At 50.1% G+C, this 6000-nt stretch overlaps 1 protein-coding gene across 5 annotated transcripts in view; it reads right to left on the reverse strand.

Moving 5' to 3' along the window:
* The window catches only part of STON2 (stonin 2), a 184864-nt gene extending 182052 nt beyond the window's left edge, over positions 1–2812 (reverse strand). For 4 of the 5 annotated variants that reach the window (XM_070797958.1, XM_070797957.1, XM_070797956.1 and 1 more), the window contains exon 1: positions 2681–2812. The gene's annotated coding sequence lies outside the window, so the exon portion shown is untranslated. The remainder of the gene's footprint in view (positions 1–2680) is intronic. The other variant, XM_070797955.1, reaches the window with a different exon arrangement.
* Between the last annotated feature and the right edge of the window lie 3188 nt (positions 2813–6000).

A 6000-nucleotide genomic window follows, 5' to 3' on the forward strand; every position in this document is an offset into this window, starting at 1 on the left:
TCCCAGCTCAGTTCTGTCTGCACAAGAGAATTGCCTGTTAGTCTACACTCAGCTCAGGTGTATCCCCTCAACAAAGTCTCTCTCTCTCCAGAGAGACTTTCCCAGGTACAGTTCGTCATTCTTACCTTGTAGACCTCCTCTGTCTGCTACTGATCTATAACCACATCCCTGGAATGGCACTAGGGGTTTCTATTCATTAGCACCATCCTTAGAACAATTCCTCTAAAAAAAAAAAAAATTTTTTTTTTTGAGCCCTCATTTTGCAATGTGAGAGAGACTTTGGCTCAGAAAAAATCAAGCAACTTCTCCAAGTTTCCCAGCTGTCAGGGGCGGGTGTGGCTCTGAACTCGGCAACCTGCCCCCTGCCCCACGTGCCTCTGTGTCTCCTCCAGCACAGCTTCCAAATCCCCCCACTCAGGTGCAGAGGGAGGGTCTTCTCACCAACAACTGAAAGGGCTGGTGAATTAATCTGACATTTGAAACATATGACTTCCCTGGTGGCTCAGATGGTAAAGCATCTGCCTAGTTCGATCCCTGGGTCAGGAAGATCCCCTGGAGAAGGAAATGGCAACCCACTCCAGTACTCTTGCCTGGAAAATCCCATGGACGGAGTAACCTGGTGGGCTACAGTCCATGGGGTCGCAAGGAGTCAGACATGACTGAGCAATTTCACTCACTTTGGAAGATTTACATCTGGAAGTTGGCTCCTTACCCTCTCAGATGATAGTCACGTTCTCTGAGTGGATGTATTTATTCTAAGGCTCCTGGTAAATGTGCCAGAGACCCTAGGAGCACTGGGGCACTTTACCTGCGCCCTCTCCCCAGCTCTCAGGTTGTGGGGGTAATGTTCTGAGAAAGACAAACAGGTTCCCACTAACATTACTCTAGAGCTGCCCTCCCCAACCTTTTTGGCACCAGTGATAGGTTTCATGGAAGACAATTATTCCACAGACCAAAGTTAGGGGTTGGGTTTCGGGATGATTCAAGTACATTTACTATGCACTTTGTCTCTATTATTGTTTCATCAGCTCCTCAGATCATCAGGCATTAGATCCCAGAGGCTGGGGACCCCTGCCCTAGAGAATTTCTGGGAAGGCCCTTTGGGATTTGTCGGGGGGGTAGGAAACAAGTAGCAGAGGGCTCAGAAATCCAAGCAAGTCTGATATATATTGATATTTTAGCTTTTAAAAAGACACATTCAGGGAGTGAAACATTTATCTGACTCTTCAAATTAAACAAGGAAAGTGACACAGTGGCAAAGAACCGAAGCAGACCACCCAGGTCAGAAACTGGAAAAAAAAAAAAAAAAAAAAACCTCAAGTGGGAACTATAATTTTAGGTTTCTGTGAGCCGTTGGCATTTTGTTGTGTGGTTGGGCTTTTGTTTGCTTTTCTCTTCTCTCTCTTTTAAAATTCACTTGTTTTAAGGGAGGAGTAGGGAGTAGAAGAACGTTCAAAGTTTCCCCCTAAATCAGCCATAGTAATGAGGCAACACAGTCTTTTCACATGACATTCATACACTTTTTTTTCCAGGGTTACAAAGTTTTCTCAGTTACTAGTTGGAATCCATTTATCTCTCACCATTCCAGTGAAGGAGGCTTGTTTTTCTTTTTTTAAATCCCTCAAAGGATATAGTACCTTTAAATGATACCATCAGTAACATTAGTAAGATTACTTTTCCCCTTCAAGTGTAAAGAGCTGTTCAGAACTCCAAAGAGTCACTGGGCCCGTTTGGACACGTCTGATTTACTCTTTAAAAAGGCCATCCGCTCCCTATAATGAACACTAAGCCAGCGTTTATGGAATACTTAAGCGCTGGCCTCAGTGTTTTCCAGCTTGGCTCACTTACTCCGCAAAGCCACGCCATCGGGCAGGTAAAGGCAGTGTTTTGACTTTACAGTCTAGAAGAGTGAAGCGCAGGAGACCACGAAGGACCTGCCTCAGAGAAAGAGACGGAGGCCACTAGCTGTACAGAAACCAGTTAATGATTGACTCACAGCCCTGGGGCAGCTCCTTTTAGTACAGGCTGCAACAGAGGCACACACACACCAACCACATCAACTCTCTTCATCTCAGGGAGAGGGGCGGGTGTCAGGCAAATCGCTTGGCAACGCGAGGAGGAAACTCCATCCAAAGGCCGGGTCCAGGCCGCCTCTGGGCGCTGTCCAGCGGGCATCGCGCCTGAGAGGCCAGGCTGGGGTCCCTGTATCCGGGCACCCCGAAAGTGGGGCGCAGAACGCCAACGCAGTTTGGGGGAGGGTTGGGGTGAGGAGTGGACGGTGGAGAAAAGCACCGTCCGCAAGGACACCTGTTGTCGCCTCTCTCGCTCGGGCCCCACGAAGACGTCCCGGGGACCCAGATCTCGGGGCGGACACTCAAGGGAAGACAGCGCCTGTGTGCGGGGCAGGGTGTCCAGGGATCACGTCTTCCCCCCCGACCCTGCACCCCTGCCCGCCTTAGCGGACTCCCCTCGCTCACTCTCACCGCTGGAAGCCCGCGGTGGGGAGCGGCTGGGGGAAGCGCGTCTCCCCGGGGCATTCCAGCCGAGGCAGCTTCGGGGGGCTCCAGGGGTGCTCGCGCAGCTCCCGCAGCGCTACGACCTCGCGGCCGGCCCGGCCCCCGCCCGCTCCACCCGCGGGGGCCCGGAGCGCGATCGGCCTCCCAGCTCGGGGAGCAGCTACCTGCGGCGCGGCGCGCAGAGTCCCGAGGGTCCGCCGGAAAGTGGCCGCGGCTCAGCGGGAGCGGCGCCGGCCCCGGGGCGCCCCCGTCCCGCCGCGCGCTCCTCCCTGCCGCGCTCGCTCCGGGGCGGCCAGGCCGCCGGCTCCGAGTCCGAGCTCGCTCTGCGCCCAGCCGCGCCGGGCGCCGCTCCCGCCGCTGCGGATTGGCCGAGGCGCGAGCCCGAGCCGCGCACTGACTGGCCGGCCGGACGGTGGGCGGGTCCGACGCGGCGCGGACCCGCCCCGACCCCGACCCCCAGCGCCGCAGCCCCGCGGCGCCTCTCTGCGCCCGGAGCCGGAGCTCAGAGCCAGACGCTGCAACCCGGGCCCTGCCGCGCGGCCAGTGCAGCTCAGGCGCGCGGCCCGGGGGTGCAGGGGGATGGGGACCGCCCAGGAGGCTGTCCCACAGCCCGTGTCGAGGCTGCATGGTGCGGATTGCTGCTCTCCCGTCTCACTCTTATATGAGGTTTTGACTCCGCATTCATTTAACGCTTTTCCTCTCAGTTCGGTTCAGTCGCTCAGTCGTGTCCGACTCTTTGTGATCCCCTGGACTGCAGCATGCCGGGCTTCCCTGTCCATCACCAACTCCCGGAGTTTACTCAAACTCATGTCCACTGAGTCGGTGATGCCATCCAGCCATCTCATCCTCTGTCGTCCCCTTCTCCTCCTGCCTTCAATCTTTCCCAGCATCAGGGTCTTTTCCAATGAGTCCGTTCTTCGCATCAGGTGGCAAAGTATTGGAGTTTCAGCTTCAGCATCAGTCCTTCCAGTGAATATTCAGGACTGATTTCCTTTAGGATGGACTGGTTGGATCTCTTTGTGGTCCAAGGGACTCTCAAGAGTCTTCTCCAACACCACAGTTCAAAAGCATTGATTTTTCGGCGCTCAGCTTTCTCACATCCATACATGATCACTGGAAAAACCATAGCTTTGACTAGACGGACCTTTGTTGGCAGAGTAATGTCTCTGCTTTTTAATATGCTGTCTAGGTTGGTTTTACTATATATACATATATATATATAGGCATACTCTCTCTCTCTATATATATATACACATATATAAATATAAGCTATAGGATTATAGCTAATAATGCTATTGGCCACCTGAATCGTTGGAAAAGACCCTGATGCTGGGAAAGGTTGAAGGCAGAAGGAGAAGGGGATGACAGAGGAGGAAATGGTTGGATGGCATCACTGCAGTGATGGACATGAGTTTGAGTTGGAGATGGACTGGGAGGCCTGGTGTGCTGCAGTCCATGGGGTCGCAAAGAGTTGGACACAACTGAGAGACTGAACTGATATATATATATATATATATATATATATATATATATATATATATATAGGCACAGGACGCAGGGCAGTAGCTCATAAACAGTGGGCACCAAATTGTGTTTCTAGACTCAGATCGTACTTGACACACAATCTTTGTGGAGCTTGCAAAGGGTAAGCGACTTGTCCAAGGTCCTAATCACGTTAAGAGATTACTAAGGACGAGAAGGACAGTGAGGTCTTCCTCGACAAGGAATCTTTACCTAGCTATGGAGATGAGTCTGAATAATAATAACAACAACCCTAACGTTTCCATGATGCGTAGTATTCGCCAGTCAGGTTTCCAAGTACTTTGCATATATTAATTCAGAAATGCATATAACAGCTGTCATAAGTATGTACAGAGGTCCTTTGTGGACACGAGACATCAGCTCTGAGTGCGAGAGATTTTCATCTGGAAGACAGTCGCCCTGCATTGCTATGGAGAGGCACAAGTTAGAATGGAGAGCAACCGTCAGGAATTAAAACTGTCCACATCTTCATCTCTCCTCCCATTTTACAGTCTTCAGTCCTCCCAACATTCTCTCACACCTGCAATGAATCTTTCTAAAGAATAAAAACAATCACTGTAAATCAGGGTGCTCCCAGAACTTTGTTCTACCACTCATCAAAGGACCCCAACCCCATCCCCAAACACCCAGCTAGACAATGAATATAAACAAATAGCACCGTTTCTGTCTTACCTTTGACTTTGGTTGCAGTAATGTCTTCTTGACAGCAAGTATATAACCATTTTCCTACAGGTATTTCCCCCTAGTTCTTTTCTCCTGTGTTGACAGAACCCTTGAGAGAGAAATTTAGTTTAATAGAGAAGTTAAAAGACCCTGGTGAAAGCCAGTATGACTCATTCTAAAGAGCCTGATTTTTGCCCTAAGGATTAAGTATTACTTCCTCAGTCGTGTCTGACACTTTGTTACCCCATGAACTGTAGCCTACCAGGCTTCTCTGTCCATGGGATTCTCCAGACAAGAATACTGTAGTGGGTTGACATTTCTTTCTCCAGGGGATCTTCCTGTTCCAGGGATCGAACCCAGATCTCCTGCATTGCAGGCGGATTCTTTACCATCTGAGCCATCAGGGAGTGAGCTGAAACACACTTACTTTGAAGAGCCCAAGACCCTTGGAGAAAATGAGCTCAGTTTTCTCCAGTTTACATTAGTGGATAAGCAATCAATTAACTTCATACTGAAAAGATGTATTGGTATAGTGAAGCCTTACCTGGTAAAAATGAGGGCACAGCAGATTGTATGAGGAAGTCTCTTTCACCAGCATCCCTCCCACACAACATGGGTGTGGCTTTTGGTAAAGCAGAAATTCCATCTGGATTGATCATGCAGTCACTCTGAAGAAAAGAGGCTCCTTCAGCCAAAGAACTAGGCTAACCCCAGATGATTTCTTAAACTGATCAACCTTGGTCTCATCACACTAAACTCAGCCCCCCTGGAAGGATACATGGAAGACTCTGGTTTCCTGGAACTTCCCTGGTGGTCCAGTGGCTAAGACTCCTGGCTCCCAACCCAGGGGGCCTGAGTTCAACCCTTGGTCAGGGACTAGATCCTGCATGCTGCAAGTAAGAGTTTATAAATAAATATATATTTTTTAAAATCTGGATTCCATCACATTCACTGTGAAATCCCCCTTTGGCAGGAGCTTTTTGTGTATCCATCTCTCATCCCTGTCTCCTCTAGCAAAATGCTTTGCTTGGTTCTGCTTCCTGTGTGGCTTTTCTTCCCTGGCTACTTGGCACTCAAGACAACTAAAATAGCTCTTCCTCCATAAGGCTGTCATTAGCTCTCCCAGGCAAAGGTAGAATCCCCTCACCTGTGTTATATCTGCATGACAGCATTCTAGTTTACATGGCTGTCAGCCAGTGGGAGGTAATAGGTATTCAGTAAACATGAACTGATTGCCTAAAGTCCTTAACAGGGTAACAGGGTGGCATTAAGGAGACTG

The sequence above is a fragment of the Bos indicus genome, chromosome 10, assembly GCF_029378745.1.
Source record: "Bos indicus isolate NIAB-ARS_2022 breed Sahiwal x Tharparkar chromosome 10, NIAB-ARS_B.indTharparkar_mat_pri_1.0, whole genome shotgun sequence".
In the NCBI taxonomy this organism is placed as follows: domain Eukaryota; kingdom Metazoa; phylum Chordata; class Mammalia; order Artiodactyla; family Bovidae; genus Bos; species Bos indicus.